Here is a 22,097-nt window from a genome sequence, read left to right as displayed (position 1 = left end):
GGTGCCTTTATGAGAAAACTGCGATTATCACCCCAATATTTCATTTTTATTAAAACAAGATCATTGTCAACAATAATGTGCCACTTTTCATTTATAGTTTATTTTTAATATAATGCACAATTTATGCAAATACAACTGACAGAGATTCGTTATACTGGGTTCTGACTGTTCAGGCTACTTATGAAGCATTTTAGTATAGCACACCGACGTTGCCTTCATATACAAATTTTTAAACAAAACTAATAGAAATGTTCTACTCCGTTCACAATTGTTAACATTAAAATCCATGTTGAAGACTTTTTTATTTTAATATTATTTTCGTTAAATTTCCAACAAAAACTACATCACACATCACAAATACTTCACATGTTATAGCAATTAATTTTATTCTTCTTGCAGCTATTCTCGTTTGACATAATGTTTTTACGTTTTGCTTTTGACGTGTCAGCAGAACAAAGAGATTAATACAGACATTTTTCTTCCAACATCCAGTACAGGATTGTAGGGAAATCAAAAGTTAATATCTGCCGATGTCATCCCTAAACTTTAGTGTTTCGTAAAAGGTTTCAATCTGTAATAGGTTTCTGTAAGATGCGCTTATTAGTATTCTCTCATGTTTCTATTACACCAGTAAATGGAGAAGGATACGACAAATAAAATATGCTGAATTATCCTTTGTAAGTATTTCAGGAATGTTGCTTACACTTCTTCTTCTTCTTCTTCTTCTTCTTCTTATAATAATAATAATAATAATAATTATTATTATTATTATTATTATCATCATTATTATTATTCATAGGCCGTGGTTTACTCTCTTTAGTTATCATGAGAAATCTATCTATCTATCTATCTATCTATCTATCTATCTATCTATCTATCTATCTATCTATCTATCTATCTATTTGCTACAAAGTGCTGCAAAGGAACCTTTTATTGCAGCCTGAAGCAATGTCAGTGCCAAAAGGTGTCTGTATTATTCATCATGTAGCAGAATTCTGTGTCCCAGCAGTGTCCTGGGGTGCTAAACATGGTACTGATGGCATGAATGACAGGCTGCTTAACTGAGCTGAAATTTTAAGAGACCCTTCCATATTCATGGACTCATTCAAATTCTGTACTGAGCATCACTCAATTCCCCAAATAAGGTGATCTCATATGGTCATTCAGCAAGTACACTGCTGAGAATGCTTGTTAATTCCAATGCTTAAACCTCTCCTTGCTGGACCAAGCCACTCCCTTAATGCCACACTTCTGGGGATCGCTAATTGCTGCAGGCAAACTCCACTTTCCGAATACGTGTTGAAGAATGAAAAGGCAGCACAACAGGAGAAAGGCAGCACTGCAGCTTAGATCTTGGCTGTAGCCACAAGCCTTAAATAGGTACATTGACTGCTGTTTTTCAGGGGCATAGGTACCTTGGCAGATTCGGGGAACTCAGCACTTTACAAGGGCCCTCGAAAACGTGACATGTGGAATTATGAATTGACTGGGGGGGGGCATTCTGTCCGAGGATCCAGGATTTCTAGCCAAGCCCCTGTTAGTTTTGTCTTTGGTTTTTTTCCCGTCAGATTTTTCACTTTTACCTACTTTTATATTTGTTGTGAAGCTAGTTTTAATACTGATTGCCTCTGTCAGTGTCCACTTGTGACTCTCGCTTGTGAATCTCCATTGTCTGCACACCTCCGAGCTTGAGCCCCATATCAGCAGGTGCACGATGTGAGTTTAGGCACCAGGTCATGACCCATGCTGAGTAAGTGAAGCCTTCTCACTGTGTCCCCAGGGCAATGGAGCAATGGAGCAATGGGCCGAGTGTCTGGCTGCACAGACAGCCAGCACACGCAGTATAGCTGGTCCGACCAAAGTGGTCATGCACAAGCGGCAAGGGGCCGTGGAGCAAGGGGCTGTGGAGCAGACCTTCTTTGAGGACCACCAGAATGGCTGACATGGGGGCACATCGACATGTTGCCGTATTACTACAAAAAATTTAGCCGGATGCCAATTACGTGTCATTTAGTCTCTGAGGATTTACCACTGAAGAGTAAAATACTCACCATTTCCACAACTGCAGCCACAGCTCGTGTCAGTACTTGGCTTTAAAGCATCTATGATGAATAAGGTGGTGAGGTTGGCAGACCGGGGCCCCAATACTGCTACTGTTCTACGACTGTATCAGTGCATGGACAGCCAGGACAGAAAGTAACACCTAATTTCAGTTGAAGTAAAAAATGGATCCTTGACGATCAAGCGGCCCATCACTTAACTTCAGTATTATATATCCAGGAAAACCACTCCAATGCATGACTTGAGCCAAGGACACCGATGTGTGTGTCGCCCACTGGTTCCTCTTGCTCCCTTTCAAGGATAGCATTGGCCTGGGTGTGAGCCTACCAGTACTGATGCCATGTGCTGTCTACGTGTGATATATACAGCCAGGGTTATGTCTTTCTTCTACTCAACATCGGCTTAAAGGAAGGAGCAAGACACACTTCACTCCATGCCGGGGAGAAGCCGAGTAATGGGAGACAAAGGCCACCAGCCATGTATGCCAACATGTCATTCTGGAAGGGTGCCCCCCCCTGCAGGAACAGCGCCTCCCATTTTTGAATATTTTTTTGTTGTAAATCTTCAAGGAGCGATTTCCCGTAGCCATGCCTTCTGTTTCTCCTGGCAGACCACAGTGCTGAAGGATGCCGGTAAGATGAGGTGTGTGATCTCCATCCATTCCCAAGATGTGGAAGGTACCCAAGCTTTGGGACACCTAGATAAATGGGAGGAATGGGATGAAATCCCAGTGCTCCTCAGGTCACACACACACACACACACACAGATCAGACCATTTAAGGTCTGCATATTGCCTAAACAACATGCTTATGAATTGTGGTAGAAACACCCTTGTTACATCCATCCATCCATACATCCATCTTCTATCCTAGTGGGTTGCAAGGGGGTCCGGAGCCTATCCCAGAAGCAATGGGCATGAGGCAGGGAACAACCCAGGATGGGGGGCCAGCCCATCGCAGGGCACACTCACACACCATTCACTCACACGCACTCCTACGGGCAATTTAGCAACTCCAATTAGACTCAGCATGTCTTTGGACTGTGGGGGGAAACTGGAGTACCCTGAGGAAACCCCACGACGACATGGGGATAGCATGCAAACTCCACACACATGTAACCCAGGCGGAGACTCGAACCTGGGTCCCAGAGGTGTGAGGGAACAGTGCTAACCACTGCACCACCATGCCGCCCCACCCTTAGTGCATGTAAAAATAAATCACTAAAAACACCATTCAGGCAGATGTTATACAGAACTCAAACATACAACTTTGCCGCTGTGATATACAGTAATGCACTTTCTGCAATTATCTAAAACATCTCTATCATAAGATCTTAAATAAATTGTACTTGAATTGTATATCAAGTTTATTTGCACTGTAATAGTAAGACATGTTTCCCATTGCTTTAAGATGTCCATCCATCCATCCATTTTCCAAACCGCTTATCCTACTGGGTTGCTGGCTTTAAGATGTCAAATGGACCAAATTCAAACTAGTTGCACAATTATAATGACATATTCCATTAGCCAAAGGACTGTACTACAGATTCACATTCAATAATAGTGTTGCCAACTGATTTTCCGAACCTACAGTACAGTTTGGTAAAATCAACGATTTCTGAAATGGACAAGGTCAATGACGGATAAACCGGACAGAAGAACAAAATATAGTCTTTCTTTTTCTGTCCTGTGCCAAGCAAACTCAATATTAATACCTGCTGCAATGTAAATTATGGCTTAATCTGACTCTTTCTTTGACAAAATGAATCTGGTAGTTTAAGTAAAAGCATTATAATCACAGGCATTCATCTGTGTATCCATGGTTTAATAATGTGCTGTCAAGGAGATTTCTTACAATCCCTTTTTGGTTAAAAGTTTTGTGGTTTCATTGTGTACTGGAAACACTCTATTTCCCTGCATGCAGATTGTTCCGTCTGCGTGTGAATTCACTGCACATGCACATTCCAGCTGGATGACCCCTGGAAGAGAAATGACTGTACTGACAGTGAAAGATGCTATGAGGCCAGTAAGGAAACAGGATGGCTGTGGGAGATGGATGCCCGGAAAAACAGGTGATCACATTGCCACGTGCAAAAAAAAAAGCTTCTTAGAGAAGAAAAAGCAGAACAAGGTTCTGATTTAATGTCATAACTAAATAAGTGACCTTTTTTGTAATGGTTTATGGTTTTTGATGATCACTATTTAATAAAAATATGAAGCACAGAACTCTTAATAACAAAATATGTCCAGGTTTATACGTGTTTATTTAAGGCACACACACGTCTGTCCGACTGAGGGGCAGGTGAGGGTATGTATGATGTCCGGAAGTCAAGAAGCAGTCAATTTGTACATTTCAGGGCCAGTGTTTTGGACAGCTGGCCCGCATTTGAGCACAGGGCCAGACCCACAAGGTGCCAGCACTCTCCCCGTGACTCTGCACCCTCTAACGCAGCCTCCATGATCATGACAGGGCATAATCTCTCTGACTGCAGTGTCAAAGCTATATCCGGAGACACGTTTTTGCTGTTGCTTTATCTTTTTTGTTTTGTTTGTTATTTTATTTCAATTTCTTTTTTGTGAAGTTTTCTAAGAACTTTTTGTTTTCTTTTAGAGACGCTACTATTCACCCGCCTCTGATTTTTCGAGAAACGAATTTCAGAGTTCGCTATCTCCCATTTTCCTACAGTCTATAAGCGGCCCCTTCTTCCCTGCTTCAGCTGGGCTTACACTCACACACCCACAGTTACCTGCGGACTTTTATCCTGATCCCACCACATACAGTATTAACAAGCTTAATTCAAATTATGCCCTTTGATGAAAAGAATTGTGACAGATTAGTTACAAAAAGATACAATGAAAATATTTTTTTTTTTCCATTATGTGTATTTGTATGTTTCAAAATAAAATGTTACTTCATGACTGAGAAGAACAAACAGTGGAAAAAGATTAAAAGAAATGTGTCACAGATATTGTTATAAGAAGCAGAGAGCTTGTATAAAAACGAGTCAAAGAATATAGTGTCACATGTCAATAGCTATGAAAAATACTGAACAGGGGAAATGATTAGAGATTACAGATTTGGGGATTTAATTAGGACAGCTGAATGTCCTGGTTATAGGGTATAAGGGTCCTGTGTTAGTCTTAAGAATGTCAATGTTTATGTTTTCCCATGTATGTACGCATACAGCCAACCCTCCTGCATCGTGATGCCATCGCGGTTTCAATACACTGCAAGGCCAGCGTAAGAAATTAAATTGGATTTTTTCGGGTAATTTTTGCACATGGCACGCAAAGACCAGCAGACAACGCACTAAAAGTTAAGAAACTCATAAATGCATAAAATCTTTGTACAGTGCTGATTTGGAGGGCCCCAAGTGTGTTTTCAGCAGCCTCTCATGTGATCTCGCAGTGATCTCGCAGTGATCTCGCAGTGATCTATGTTTCTCGTGTTTTTCCTATCTTTTCACTTTGCTCTGCTGTCAAGCTTGTTTCACTCGCCAAAGAGATAAAAATGTTTGCGTGTATTTTTCCAGATCACAGACGGCCTGTGCCCCTAAGAAGCACGGTGTGGAAGGCTCTGCTGTACTCTTTGATAATCCTGTTGCCTCAAACTTCTGGTGTTCCATGTGCTAATTCTACAGCTTGCATGCTCTCCCCATGTCACAAGAATTTGGTTTGTTCTGGATTCTCTCTGACATTTTCGCAAATTCTTTGTAAGGCACCTATAGTATGTAATTGTGGAGAATCCAGAAAGCAAAAGATTTTGTTCCAACTAACCACCTGACTACTCTGAGATTTGGTTGAAACTGAATCTGTTTTACTTTCTGGACCGGAATTATCCACCTCGGTATTTGTGAGTGTGTGCGTGCATGTGCTTTATGCTGGCCGTGACCTTCCAAAGTGTGCCCCCGTTATGTGCCCTTTGCTGCTTAGGATTGGCTTCAAGGCCCCCGGAAACCTTCAGTAGGATAGACACTTGGAAATTACATGGGTACTGTGGTGGATCACAATGCCTAGAGTGGCACAGCCGGGCACAGGTTAAGAATATTGCTGCAAGAAGTATATTCTAAGCACTTATGTAAGTCGCTCTGGCTAAGGACGTCTGCCAAATGCGGTAAATGTAAATTTCATGTAAAAAATTATTAGAAAATGGGAGAATAATGATGGACGAAGGGAGGGAAAATATGAATGTGGCGAGGGATTGTGTGGCCTGGTGGTTCCATATATGGTAGTGCAGGCATTGTATCATTCCAGTCTGGCAGCAGGCTCCAGCCAGATATTCGCCAAAGTTCTTCTTCTTCTTAGTTACTGAGGGAGACTTCCCAAAGACAAGCCACCTGGGGTCATAAATGGGAAGCAGGTGGGGAAAATTAGGGGTGGGGCCGCACTCAACAACTGGTCCACAACAGAGGTTCTGAAATCATGATAGGTGGCTGCTGTCCATGGTGGTAATTGAGGTTAGCAGCTACCTGCTGCCAGAATGGTGATAGGTCCTGGTTCCGGAGGCATCATTGTCACTACAGTATAGTACAATAGGCAGTGCTACAGTACAGAGAGTTGAAAAGAAGGCTACGCTTTAATAAATGCTGAACAGATGGCTTTCAAATCTACCTCCATTAAACTCTGTGAGTGAACAAATTGTGCTTCCCGAGAATATTCTTTCAAGTTAGCCTACATGCTACTGGGTCAATATACTACGAATGAATAAAATTTCATTGGTTAAAATCTTCAGTGGTAACACAGAATCTGTACACATCTACAGTAACAAAACCTTTTGTTTTTTCTGTTTGTGTGTGTGTGTGTGTGCGTGTGTGTGTGTGTGTGTGTGTGTGTGTGTGTGTGTGTGCACATCTTTAGTTTGGAATTGATATGTGTGAATTAATGATCATTATTTTATATTATTGTTTAAGCAAAGACACAGGAATTGGATCACAGGAACTGTATCTCTCATCCTTGGAAAACTGCTTTTTAAATAATGAATAGATAACTACTTCCCAATCTCTAACTCCAGCCTGCTCAACAAAACTGTGGTTAATACTCCTGAATGGCACTGCAGTCACCACTAAAGGAATAATTGCATAGTACTCAACAGAAATAGGTATTTCTGTTGAGTACATTATTAAATATTATCTCTTTGTGCCAAGTGTCAAACTGTTGGGGAGAAATACAGTTGGAATATAAATGTTCATGCATAAAAATGTTTTGGTTAAAGGATCTGGATTCAGCTGTTTACTGTTATAGATCATATGACATTTCGGTAATTTCATCATCAGAATACTATGTTCGCAACAGATGAAAATGATCAGTTAACTGCCCTGTATTGATATTTTTGTGTCCCACTCTATGTACAGTGATTGTGGGCTGCATTGCCTACAAATACATTTGACACATACATGACAATACTGTGCAAAATGTCATGACCTCGCTCGAGCACGGAGCGGGGAAACAGCAGCCAGAGCCGAGGAATCCGGTGAATGAAATGTTTTTAATTATAAGACAAGGAACACAACACACCGTGACCAGGACGGATTAATGACCAGACTGAGGGTAACATACCTAACGCAGACTTAAATACATTGAACTAATAACAGCAACAAGAAACAGCTGGTGAACTCAGGGGATCCACACGAGCTTAACGAGGGGGGGGTGGCACTCGGAAGGAGCGGGAAGGACACAAAAATCCTGAAGAAAATGTTTGAAGCCATTTATTTGAATTGTAAGTTTATATTTGCTCCAAAAACATGTATAATTCAAAATTAGAATATATGCAAATAAACAGAAACATAATTTTAAAAATCCTCTGTTCCCTGAAAAGTTACTGAAATCTTGCTGGATGGCAAGAAGAACAAGCTCTTCATTTCCCAAACCTCTCCTCTGGAGCAACCCAACTCACTTAATTAATAACTCCGCCTAGTTAAATAATTGGACGAGGAATTGATTAATCAAACGTGGTGTGCTAGTGATTGAGTCAACAAATACATGGATATATTGGATAGTGACTGCAAATACTATGATAATTAGGAGAGGTTTTTAAATGGCTATGTAAACATACTTATGCATACAGTAATGTCATAATTTGTAGTTTGTGTGTTTAATTATAGTTTTATACCAACATGAATATCTGCCAAGCACAGAAACTCTGAGACTGAATATGTGGGGGAAAGGGAGCTTATTGGAGAGATCAGGCAGACAGAAGTTGAATCGGCAGGCAATACTTGTAGTTCAGATCACAGGACCAGTGAGTTTGGTAGCCTGAAGGACAGGCCCTACGAACAGACAAAGGACAGGAGGTGAGCACACAATGGAGGTCTGAAGGATGCAGGGGCTGTACTCTGATAACCACATTCATGCAACGCCTCTTGTCCAAACAGATTCCTTGGTTGGATCTAACTGTTGTATAATTACTGATATACTGCATTGCATTAGGAAAGCTCTGCACTGATTTGGATTATCTTTGTACTGTATTTGTCCCGCAGTGCAACTGGAAAACCCAAAGCAAGACAAGCTGAAGATTGAGGAAGTGGAACTGCTTGACCCTGCTTGACCGAAGTGTTAAGCTGGGCAATCCTTCATTAGGAAAGCTCAGCTTTGATTTGGATTACCTTCATACTTGTCCCACACTGCAACTGGAGGTACTGGTGCGTCTCCTCCGGGTTCATACTTAGTCAGCGAGGTATTCAGTCTAGTATAGAAATTCGGAGACCTGATATTGGTGTGTGTGTGTGGAGAGGGGGGTTATTAGAGAGATCAGGCAGACAGAGCTGGAATTGGCAGGCAATACTCATAATCGAGGTCACAGGTGCAGGGAGTTTGATAGCTGGAGGCATCAGTTCTACGAAGACAAGAAGGACAGGAGGTGAACACACAAGGGGGATCCGAAGGAAGCGGGAACGAGGAAGTACAGGACCAAAGAAAGAAGGTAGGAAATAGAAGAGACTCAGGACAACAGAAAATCGCTCGGTAGGTCACATCAAAATAACAATGCCAAGCACTGAATGCGAGGGTGACCCAGATTTTAAAGGGGGCAGAAGAATTGGTGTTAATTAGACTGGGCTGCCACGACGCGTGACAATATGGTTTTAACATTTTTAACTCTATATTACAGGTTGACTGATCGACTGGCCAGAAAAAAGGAGAATTTGTAAGCATTTTATGCCAATACACATCAGACAATTAATCAGACTACATGGCTGATATAGCGATGGCTGTGCATGGCAGCTCCTGACTGAAGCTCAGCCCCCCCGGAGCACTCACTGCAGTCAGTGTTGCAGTGTGGATTATCAGCACTTACAGTACTGAACCTGCGTGACAATTAACCAAAGGTAAGAGTTATAAATTCCTGCCACTTACATCAGTTTCAGTTAATGAATAATATCGACACAAAGCTGGAACAATCTAAATTTCTAAATGCCAAGTGCCAAAGAGATAAGCACCGAATGTGGTTAAATGATTGTCATTGTGTTTATTTTCTATTACTTTTAAAATACTGCATGCCCTTCTTTAAAGTGACACTGATATTTAGAGTTAAATTATTATTGTTTTCCTATGTTATTAATCTTAAGCAGTTGTGTTAATTAAAATTTTCTACTAAAAACATTGGCATTGGCCACAGAAAAAGCAGAATCGGTTGACCTCCACTCTCTCTCTCTTTCTCTCTCTCTCTCTCTTTCTCTCTCTCTCTCTCGCTCTCTCTCTCTCTCTCTCTATATATATATATATATATATATATATATATATATATATATATATATATATATCATAAGTTCTGCAAAACTGCACTGAAGCCTCACTGAAGTTTAAATTAATCAGAGTCATCAAAATAATTCTTTGCTGAAAGCCTTACACAGGGATGTGTGAGCTTGCATAACTTTTGGTCTAACACCGTTTATTATCTGACAAGCAGTAATGAATACTAGGAGCCTTATCATCCTGCAAGAGAAACTTTAATCAGGCTCTGCTGCCTGTCGCCTGTTTAAATATGTCACAGTACATCCTTCAATGTACATGCCATACTAATGGCAAATACCAAGCGAGGAAGAATTTCAGATCTGTGAGTGAAATGCGAAGTGCACACAAAGATAATTAAAGCAATACATTTGTCTGCTTGACCTCATCAATCGATTTCTGTGTTAGTTTCTAATCCTGTAATATGCGAACTAATTAAATGCCTAATTACCTGCTGGACATTTATATTCTTTTTGATGAGTGTAGGTGTTGAAATATTAAAGACACCCTAAAGTAACAAATTCTATTTATTATAAAGCTCATCATTCCACCAATTTTCTTTATTCATGCTGTATTTATGCTGCCTAAGATAGTGTGGAGTATTAAATGCAATAAAAAGGTGTTATACTACAATGTTAATTATTATCATTAAACATTGTGGAGTAATCATACTTCAAAAATGCTTTATTTATTCATTCATTCTGTATTAAATTTGATTATGTACAAGGGAGCATCTTTGGATAAGTCAGGAACAATTAAAATATGTAGAATAAGTAAATAAAGCAAAGCTTGATCCTATATCATCATAATGTTGGGTCATAAAGGCAAGATACACACTAATGTTTGTAAGGACAGAGAATCTGTGAAATGTCTGAGAAATCAAAGAAATCATCACAGTATCATGAAGCTCACAATCAGAAACGTGAATGTTTTGTGGAAAATTGATTCTTTGTTGCGCTTATAATGTACTTGTACTGTAGTTAGCTAGACCAGAAATAACGATGCACACGGATGACTGTAAAGCTCTGAATAGTCAACAGGAAGTGCTAAAGTTGAAACTATTACCATTTAAGACTACAAGTATCCAAAATACTGCATCAAATGCCAGCTAAACCAGTGTATGAGCGTACCTATGTACCCATCCATCTACAGTACAATGGCTTCCACAACCAGTTATCCAGTCCATTAACTCACACACGCACACCTACGGGCAACTCTTTTTGTCTTTGGACTGTGGGGGGAAACCGGAGTACTCGGAAGAAACCCCACGACGACATGGGGAGAACATGCAAACTCCGCACACATGTGACCCAGGCGGAGACTCGAACCCAGGTCCCAGAGGTGTGAAGCAACAGTGCTAACCACTGCAACACCATGCCGCCCCGTTATGTTATATATTTCAACATTATTAAGACATCCATCCATCCATCCAATTTCCAAACCGCTTATCCTACCGGGTCGCGGGGGGTCCGGAGCCTATCCCGGAGGCAATGGGCACGAGGCAGGGAACAACCCAGGATGGGGGGCCAGCCCATCACAGGGCACACTCACACACCATTTACTCACACATGCACACCTACGGGCAATTTAGTAGCTCCAATTAGCCTCAGCATGTTTTTGGACTGTGGGGGGAAACCGGAGTACCCGGAGGAAACCCCACGACGACATGGGGAGAACATGCAAACTCCACACACATGTGACCCAGGCGGAGACTCGAACCCGGGTCCCAGAGGTGTGAGGCAACAGTGCTAACCACTGCACCACCATGCCGCCCCATTATTAAGACAGAATAATGCAAAAATGTAGAAAAGGAAAGTCAAAGAAACGAACGAAAGAAAGAGAGTCAGATGACAATGGAGGAGAGGAACTAAAATCTTCCTAATAAGGAGACCTCTGGGGGTCAAAGGTCAACTGGCTGCCCCCCTCCCCCCATGATGTGGAAGAGTTGACTGTCCATTCCAGATGTAATACCAACTCATCATAAGCCATGGATTCGCAAAGTGTGTGTAACTAAGACAATCCAATGTGAATTACTGTAGCCTACACAATCAGAGGACAATGAGCTGGCAACAGCCCCCATGGAATGAGGCTACCATTCACCACTCATGCATATATATACTCTGCCATAAAGTTTCCATCCTTGTAGAAAAGCGAGTTCAACAAGCCAGCATTTTTTTGGAAAAGGCAAGACTTGCCATTTAACTTGCCATTTAATCTTGCTTTGCTTACACAAGAGAACGAGTGCAGCAAAATGAGTGTTTTGCTTTGTGGTGAAGAAGCACAGAAAGTGTCAGAGATCGCTGCGAGCACAGAGGGGAGGGAAGGGAAGGGATGGGAAGCACGGGAGTCCAGGTGTCGGGAGAATACGGGGTTCAATCCAAGGAATACACAGCAACGTACAGTGAACGTCACAACATCAATGACCGGACTGGGGAAACAAAATGAACGCAGACTGGGGATTCCACACGGGGTTAATGAGGGGGCGTGGCACTCAGGAGGATCGTACGAGCTGGGCGTGACAGAAAGGGTATTGGCACCACAAGCCAGTATGTTGTAAGGCGATAACTGGCATGAATGTAGTCAAGAAGTAAAGAGGGTGGAGATTCTGTAAGATTCTGAAAAGCTGTGTGGTAGCTCACTACTTATGAGAATGCTGTTTGAGTTATTAGTACTTTATAAAAATATATAAATTGAAGATGTTTTTCTAGTTAGTATCAACATACAAAACTAAATCATGTGGCTATTCGGAAGCTTTTCTAAACTTCAGAACATGAGAGTTTCAGAGCCACTTGACCAAGCATTTCAGTTTAGGCCTCTCCTATACAACTTGCAGGAAATCGTTCTTAATACTTGCCTGGTAAAACAAAGGTTAATGAATGAATGAATGCAAACCAGCCTTGAGAAGGTTCGTTTTACAATGAGGACCTGCCTACTAGAAGCCATTCCCATGATGACAAATAGGCGTTATTCGCAAAATTAGCAAACTGGTACATTATGTATGTAAAATTATTATTTCAACAATTATTCACACATTTTTTAACAGTCTTTACATTTCAAATGTTTTCCACTTTCACGATGCCAAGAGACATTAAAACATGCCAACTGGATTCCTTGTCTGTGATGGATGCTTGTTCCGGAACATCACAGATAGAAGACCCAGGGTAATTATCTGGACACTATCCCTGTCAAGCTGTTATTTGAAATTTCCATCATCCACCACTAAAATTTCAGAAAGATAGTTGCTAGACCTCAGTATACAGGCAAAGCAAACCCTTTCCTCATGTATACTACAGTGCAATTAATATAACGGATTATACACTTTATGGAAATTTTGCTTGCATGAATTAAATTCTGTTTATAATGTCCACAATAGTGTACTTAGATGTCATTTGTCTAATTTACAAAAGGATTATTCCCATACAGAATACAGGATGCACATCCCAAAGTCTTCTGTATAAGATGAACAAGTGATGAAGGCTTATGGTGCTGTGGGGTGATTATTGGCTGCAGGAAAGATTAAATGAAAAGCTGCGACACAGCTGATTGTTTGCTTATCTCATTTCGACTAAATGAAAATGATTGCCAGAATCCATTGAAGGAGATTAAGAAATTGTGAATATATTACTGATGTGCTTTTCCACATGTAAATTTTGACTGGAACCAAAGTCAGCAGATTGGCGTCTCTATCTCACTTGGCACTCTGATAAAGAAAGAGATGGAAAGCAAAGGTTTACTGTTCAGTGGAAATTAGGCTCCATTGAGAAATGTGATATGTTAATAAATGTTTCATTAAAAAAAAAGCACAGTCCAGACAGATTATAATTGTTTCTTCCACCGAAGAATGAAAATTCTCAGTTAAATAAAAAAAGGGGTTTTGTGGGCTTGGTTGTAGTTTGTTTGTTTTGATCAGGAATGTCTTGTTTCCAGGTTCACAAATCTGGGCTGGTCTGACAGGCACCTGGTCTCAAGTGTCACTCCTCCTGTTAGCTGGAACCTTTTCTGTGTTCATAGTCTTTGTTAGCCAAAAGCACCCTGGTGAACGAGTGTCTTCTTTTTAAGATTGTTTAGGTTCTCCTGCTTTTGTTTTCCAGCCTCTTTCCTGGTTCCTTTTTCATGATTCTTGTTTTCAGGTCCTCGACACTTGAGTCTGCCTTTTATGCATCTTGTCCTGGAGCTGTCCATCCAGTCAGAAGCTTTAAGCCCCTTTGCTTACCTGTTTCCTGGGGTGCACTATTTGACGGTTTCCGAGACCATCAGGCAGAAAACCTGACATTATAGAGGCAGAACCCAATTTCAGCTGCTCAGTCTTGAACTCTGGTTATGAAAGCCAATACAGATAATTTAACTGCACATTCTAAGCCCATGTTTTGACATTATTGCAATATGCTTTTTAACTTGAATTAAAATAAAGAGCTCTTATTTGTATTCTGCAGTATTTCTGTTTGGTGAAAGATATCCTAGCAATGTGTACTGGGAAATAAAGCAATTCATTTGTACCCAAAAGGGGAAATGGGATTATAAGCTGACAAAATCACAAATGACCCTTATTTCTTAAGAAGGTTATATGATTTGAAGGGAGCACAAAAAGGAGATGAAAATAACACGCCATGGAGGAAGAGCAGTGGTTTGTGGGTACTGTATTGTTTTATAACATAAATCATTCAGTGTGTTTTTTCAATTCCAAATTCCTTTTAAAATTTCGGTTTACTATGCCTACGATTATGCTGAGAAATGCGTTACCCTTTTTTTTTTCCTCACCATCTCAGGGGTACATTCGCTGGGGGGGTGGGAGGGGGTGAAATGGACATAACCACTCTTCACAACAGGGCCCCACAAATTTTTACATTCAGTAACACTTGTTAATTTCCCAGAGGCTTCTCCTGATTCATAAACAGATAGCATGGTCATGCCCACAGCATATTGGCCTCAACATAGCATATATACATATATATATATACATACGTACACACACACACACGCACACACACGCACACACGCACGCACACACACACACACACACACACACACACGCGCACACACACACACACACACACACACACACACACACACACACGTAATGAAGTTTTCATTACTCCTTTGGGGCTACACTTAGGAAAAGTAAAAGGAAAAATAAAATAAAAATAAACATGGTTTTAAGCCACTGTGTATATACTTTTCCCCTAAGTAAAATCCAAAAGAGGACTACATGATTAAAGGGGGAGAAAAAATTGTTCATTTATACTAACTTTAAATGTGACAGCAAAAAATTCTAAAGCTTTCATTGCTGTAGTGATACATTCTCACTTTAAAAGACTAATTAAGGAAAAGGCAGAATGGGGAACCGAATTATTCTGCTTCTTCAAGCATGTGTCTTACAGAAGAATGCATATCTAATGATTAAACAGTGTGAAAAGCAGCGCTGTTAAGCCCTCTTAGGCCCTGACTGCCATTAAGATGAAAAACCCACTAGAGTGAATCCCAGGGAAAATAAATAAAGAAATAAATAACATAAAACCTTGTACAATGATAAGATAAACAAGTCCTTTGTCTATTTAGTGCCACAAAGGCTTTGCAGCTCAAGGTGGGGGGTGAATCACGACACATTTCCAGGTTGCAATCATCCAGGGTAACTGTTTTGTGTGTTTCAGGCCTGCTCATTTTCTCTCCCTTTAATGTCCCAGGCAGCTCTCTTGTCGGTACCCCAGGTGCGGCCCGTTGCCCACTTGGCAATTCTTTTCAAAAGTTTGAGGATTCTGTGCCTTCCGGTATTTCAGCCCCTACTTAAGTTTTCGATCAAGTGCAGTGACAGCTGATGGAGTTCATACAATTCGATTGTATTATAAGTGACTGGGGATACAAATGATCTTATTCACAATTTCTTTGGGAAATAAACATTCACTTGTGCTTTGTTCAACAAGTGAAATGCATATGTTTTATTGCAAGCACAGACCTTGCTGTTTGTGTTAGCTGAAAATTCACAGCTTGTGGTTGCTGTAATTCAATTTGACCTTTGTGATCCAATGTTGCTGGCGTGCTTCCCCATCGCCAACTTGGCAATCTGCTTCTCGACACCAAAGTGAGTGTTTATTCACTGATGGCTAAAAGGTCCAGCACATAGTATCATTCACTCGACATCGCTACACATTCGTTATGCTGTTAAACATTGAATGTGATATGATATGCGTTGCAGATATATCTATTTTCTTTTACAATTCTCTGACAAAATATGTAATTACACCAAGAATTTGGCACCGAAAGAGACACTGCTGACAGCTTGAAATCTTGAAATTTGCGACAGTATTGGAAAACAGCTCATTTTCATTTCGCAGTGAATAAATTAAATAGCTCACATATTTTCCAAGATTTGAGTAAGGTGGCATGACTATTTTAAAAGTGTTTCATAGCAAACAACACCATAATTATTGCCTTGGCAAAGCATATCTTTAGATTTTGGAGAAGGATATTCAACTCTGTGGGGCAGTAAATCTCAAGCAAACACACACACACACACAAACACATCAGATTTTAGGTTTAGACATTAAGGTCTAACAATACTGTCTAACAATCAATGTTAAATCTCAATCACTTTCTAATGACTATTCCATATTAACTACTGAATCCATCAAAAGCAAATCACCATACTGTATGTCATGTGCTTGCTTAGCTGATTATATTGTCCAAGACATCTTTTATTGATTCAAAAAGCTTATGATTTTACTGGAACAATTAAAGTTTAGTATCAAGCTCAGGGGATTATGGAATTTTAACTAATATCCTTCAGTCAGTGAGTCTTTTTCATGAATGCTGGGATGGCTTGTATACTTTATTATACAGAACCAAGATTAAATATGTACAAGGCAATACTGCAGCAAAAAAAATGCACAGATATACAGCAGGATACAATATCACATGATACATGAAACATCTCACTTTGTGTTGAGAAGCCAGCATTGTTTTATGCAACCTTTTTCATTACTATTTGTTTTATGTCCTCTGAACAGTGGATAATAATAAAAATAAACATGTATTTTCAAATGCAACCTTGCAATCGCAGGAACGACAGGAGACTGAAATAATGGCTCGGCGCCACCTTAAGAGCAACCGACGTTCCAGTCTGAAAACCAGGAACGCCGATGTGGGTAAAGGGCTCCTGCTTATTATGCTCAAACGGTTTGTAGAACTGGACCCCGGCTGTTTTCCCCATTTTTCGCCTTAAGACAGTGATTTAGGCAGATGAAAGGCCCGGCACAATAAGAAAGCACCCTCCAGTCTGTCATTCATTTGACCTTGATGTTGACGTAAAGCAATAAATATTTTAAAGGGTGTTTCTGAAGTTCTGCCGAATGAACAAGGCAAGAGCAATGTGAAGCCTCTAAAACACATTCTACATGTTTTCTTCGGGACAATGGCCCAGTGAGGTCCGAGATATGCATGTATATGCATCCTGGGCTGCAATGTTAAACACGGACAAACGTTGAGAGCTGCCTTGGCCTTGCGGCTGGGGAAGTTTCCTCATTTCACAAACGAAATATTCATTTGTAAAAGTCAGATATGGGTCCCTTTTGGATAATTAATATAAGCCCTTTCCAAATATTAATATTAAAACAAACCAGTTAATGTTGTTTTGCGATTCAGTTTATTTTAGTTCCCTATTAATTCCTAAGGATTATGTCCTTCAAATCAGTTCCTCAAACACTACCTGTAACAAATACCTGTGCTAACGAAAACTGTTCTAATGTCACTTTTCTGTAAATTTGTTCTGAAGAATCATACAGTCTTCTGATGGTACTAGAAAATTAACACAAAGGGGCATATATTATTTTTTAAATTACCATTGAAGACATGGAGGAAAATGCATAAACATTTTTCCAACATTTCCTGCCAGCACTGAAAGGAATAATTATCAATGGTGGTTTTTATTTATTTATTTATTTATTTGCATACTACTGTGGTTTCTGTGGTATATACTTGATAATTATTGGATGGCACTGAAGCCGCACACCTTCAGACCTCGGGGTGTCTCCCCATCTCTCAGCATGTGTGCAATTTGAATGTTCTCTCTTTGCTTATGCAGGCCTCCTTTGGGTAGCTTTCCTCCCACAGTCAAAAAAATGTGGTTTAGGCAAATTGGCTCCTCTGACTGTATTATTCATTTTCCTTGGTGTTAATCTGCATGAATGGATGAACCAATTTCTCTGCCCTACGGCAGGTCAGTCGAATCGATAAATATAGAGAGATCTGCACTTACAGAAGCTTTTATAAACCACCTTAGAACATCAGCTCTGAAAAAGGAGTTAGACTAAATAAAGCGTGTGAAACATTGACTTAAAAGATAAAATGTGTCATCTCAAAATAGATTTCAGACAACAACTGACTCCAATCATTAAAATTGAGAACTTGAACCATCCTTTTAAGTTGGTATAGAATGGTATATGTCATAGAATTTTTTAAATCTTTTTAATATAATCTAGGACTTAAAACGAAAACTGTGACATACAATAAATGTGTTAGGGAAAAAAAAAACAGTATTAGCCAATTAAAACCTACAGACTGTTATGTATCATGCGATGCCTTACAAACAATAAGGGTGTTAATTAAAATGTATTTTATTTTTGATCTGCATATCATCATATTATTCCTAGTACCAGGGCTTAATTCATGCTACACATTTTTAATATTCATTCACTGTTAGTATTAATTTGTAAATGTGTTTCCAATGTGATTTTTGATCTTTTTAATTATTTGCAACTGAAATGTTAGATATACGTATATAAGTATTTGTATAAAATATTCACATATGTACTCACATACATGTATGAAGATTCAGCAGGTACAGTAATGAGACTGTATTTTATATTCACATTTCAATATCTTATTGGAATAAAGGCTGTGATTTGAATCATAGATCCATAACAATTGAGCTGTTGGGATATTCCATCACCTGGACTGACTAGCTTGACTACATAGCATAGCTGAAGAAACACTCATTGGATAAAATTCAGAATTTCTATATTCTGTATAAAGAGAGTAGCAGGCCCTCAATCTCTATAGTCAATTTATGTCAATTTAGCAGACTGACTCTTCCCTTGCACACTCCTTGGTGATAAGAGTCTTCACCATGGCAGAGGAAAGGAGATATCGGGCTGGTTATGAAATTGTGTCAGTTGTATCAAGTGACAAGGGTGGGTATTTAGATAAATGGATAGTTTTATACACAATGACACTTTCAGCAGGCTAGGGCACATACCTCGGAAACACCGTCTACATTTTCTAACTTCGATGAGAAAGTTTTATTCCTGTCTGAGGTAATGCGAAGCATTGCTTTGACATGTAGCACATCTGCACTGAAGCGATGCTTTTACACTAACTGGAAAAAAGGTCCGCAGTCCGATATAATTGTGTCAGTGTAGATATTCTGATCGATTACAAGTGTCCTTTGCATCTTGATTTGAAACTTTGTTTTCTTGGAGTGTTTAAAATGTTTTTATAGGCTTTCCAAGGAATCTGTAGATGTAGATGCAATATGGATGTCCCCCATGTTCTATTGGATAATATAGTGTGAACCCCTGCATTTGAAAAAGATGTCTGTAATCTTGTTGGGGTATATCAATTTGAAAAAGATATAAGGTCTTAGAAAAAGCTGGAGAGCAACTTATAAGTTTGTTTTGCCCAAAATGGATTGATTAGAAAGAAAATGCATGTCCAAGAAGTACACATTATCAGCTATCTTCTATTGTGGAGTGCTAATCAATCAGAAAGACTTTGCATAATGACAGGTTTTATAAGTAGAACCTGAACTACAGTGTATTTGAGTTTATATATTCACACACACAGATTAGGTATGTATCTACAAATGTCCTTGCTACACTTTTTGTACAAAGTAATATACAAGTTAGGAAACTGAGAGCAGTTAGGGTTAGCGGCCACGTAGTTAGGGTTAAGGGCCACTCAGTTAGGGTTAGCGGCCACGCAGTTAGGGTTAGGGGCCACGCAGTTAGGCTTAGGGGCCACGCAGTTAGGGTTAGCGGCCACGCAGTTAGGCTTAGGGGCCACGCAGTTAGGGTTAGCGGCCACGCAGTTAGGGTTAGCGGCCACGCAGTTAGGCTTAGGGGCCACGCAGTTAGGGTTAAGGGCCACGCAGTTAGGGTTATGGGCCACGCAGTTAGGTTTAGGGGCCACGCAGTTAGGGTTAGGGGCCAGGCAGTTAGGGTTAGCGGCCACGCAGTTAGGGTTAGCGGCCACACAGTTAGGCTTAGGGGCCACGCAGTTAGGGTTAGGGGCCACGCAGTTAGGGTTAGCGGCCACGCAGTTAGGGTTAGCGGCCACGCAGTTAGCGTTAGTGGCCACGCACAAAGGACTAGTTAGACACTTCCTTTACTAGTCTCAGAATTCAAACTGAAGCCTTTCCAGACATAGATGCCTAACCTAATGAACCACATACCATCTCTCTCATGGAAGATCCAGTTTACCTGCAGTTCGGCCCTCCTGTAAGGTAGCAATCCTATATATGGTGATATCGACTGGGAAATAATTGACAAGTCACAAAATCAACATTTGGATGTCTGATGCTTGTTTTGGGTTCTTCTGGCTCCCATTTCCTGCAGCCCTAATGACTGTCTTCTTGTCATTCTTTTCTGCCATTTTGTTAAACCTGTTTCTAGTTTTCTACCTAAAATAAACCCTTATTCTGTCTTTCAGCCTCCAAGTCAGTTGATTTGTCTTCCCCCCCTAGGCTAGAATGCATCTTATCAATGCCCTTCCTTCATTTAAATCAATATCTAGCTAATCTGAGGCATGCTCCAGATTAAAGTATTTACTCAAACCAATATAAAAGCTTTGTAAATCTCCCCAATTTGTCCATAGAATTTTATTTAGAACAGTATTGTGGCATTGTGCACACTACACCTGCAAAATAGTAATTATTGAATGGTATTTATAAGTAGCATGTTGAATTTGTTCAGTTAATGTTAATTTTTTTCCCTATGCACATGACAATAATGTTAAACAAGAATTAAGCAGGAAAAAATGTCTGGATGGATGGATGAAACTATTGGCATTCCTTCCTTTAAGACATTCCTCCTGCTTAAATTATGATGCCTGTCCTAGAGAGGATAGCAGTACTGAAACACTTACTGTGGCAGGGTTGGAACGTTCCCTTTGGGGGATTTCGGACCACTCCCCCGTGGGGTTCTTTGATAGACTTATGTTCCTTTTCTGTACCACTTTATATCAGATCACAGGTTTTCACCGGAATTCAAGTCCAACTAAGATGACCATTGAGGTCAAATCAACAACCAAATCTCAATATCCCAGCAGGCCTACGTACTGGAATTCATTATTATCAATATTAACAAGAACCCCAAGACCACCAGTAAAAAAATAGCCACAAAGAATCAGTGATTACCTGTAATATCTTACTGTCAGTCTTCTTTTGATGTCAAACATGTCCATTGTCTGCATAGCCGCATGTCTGCATATTTGGTCTCTGTTGACCAAAAAACAAAATTCCAACAGAGATCCCAATGACACCTGGCAAAGCTTAGACGCTGCGATTTAATGGTTATGCTAACTAACTAATGGCTTCTTCCAAACAGTCCTTCTGAAGAGGTTTTTGACATGATGGTGCCATGTAACTGCTACAAACTAGGGTTAGTGAACTACATCTCCCAGCATGCAATGTGCATGCCTTTGCTTTAACAGAAGTGTTTTTCATCTCACTGGTGAGCTAGTAGGAAGTTCAATGCATCTGCTCCTTATTTGGAGGGCTCAGTGTCTCATTACAAGATTGTTAGTTTATGCTACTTTCGACCGGTCCTTGTATATTCTAGGTTCTCTGTTTCAATCTTGTTCGGGCTTTTGGATTTTGATCCTGGCTGACCATTTGGATTGTTTGCCATGCCTGGGTCCATGGAACACCTGCCACCTTCCAGGTACTCATGGACATTGTACTTTGCCCTCACTGAGAATTCATGGCAGTCTGCCTAGACTATGTTATCATCTACACTGACAGCTTGTCAGAACACCTTGTTCACCACTGCAGGGTGCTGAACTCCATCTGGCTGGCAGGACTCACGGCCAACATTCCCAAGTGCTACCTGGGGGTTACCAAAGCTCAGTATCAGGGGTTTCCCATGGATGGGGCCTGGTACAACTCCAAAGAGTAAGGCTGAAGCCTTCTGGACTTTCTTATATCCTACTACTAAGAAATAGGTACAAGCCTTCCTAGAGCTAACCAGGTATTATGGCCTGTTTCCCAATTCCTCTCTAGTTACCCCACTTCAGATCTCATCTGCAAGGGTCAATCCTGCAAACA

The 22,097-nt window shown here is 40.3% G+C and overlaps 1 long non-coding RNA gene across 2 annotated transcripts; it reads left to right on the top strand.

The window, feature by feature from the left end:
• Window positions 1-8,204: 8,204 nt before the first annotated feature.
• Window positions 8,205-10,220, top strand: LOC125751244 (uncharacterized). Of its 2 annotated transcripts, XR_007400569.1 has the most exons (6): window positions 8,205-8,349; window positions 8,536-8,691; window positions 8,859-8,978; window positions 9,165-9,200; window positions 9,278-9,381; window positions 9,823-10,220. It is a non-coding gene; the product is annotated as an uncharacterized LOC125751244 (long non-coding RNA). The 2 variants fall into 2 exon arrangements; XR_007400568.1 differs by having other exon boundaries at window positions 8,859-9,019; window positions 9,165-9,381.
• Window positions 10,221-22,097: the final 11,877 nt, after the last annotated feature.

This window comes from Brienomyrus brachyistius, chromosome 10, assembly GCF_023856365.1.
Source record: "Brienomyrus brachyistius isolate T26 chromosome 10, BBRACH_0.4, whole genome shotgun sequence".
NCBI lineage: Eukaryota > Metazoa > Chordata > Actinopteri > Osteoglossiformes > Mormyridae > Brienomyrus > Brienomyrus brachyistius.
The sequence above is the reverse complement of the archived record's forward strand: the minus strand, read 5'-3'. Positions and strand labels throughout refer to the sequence as shown.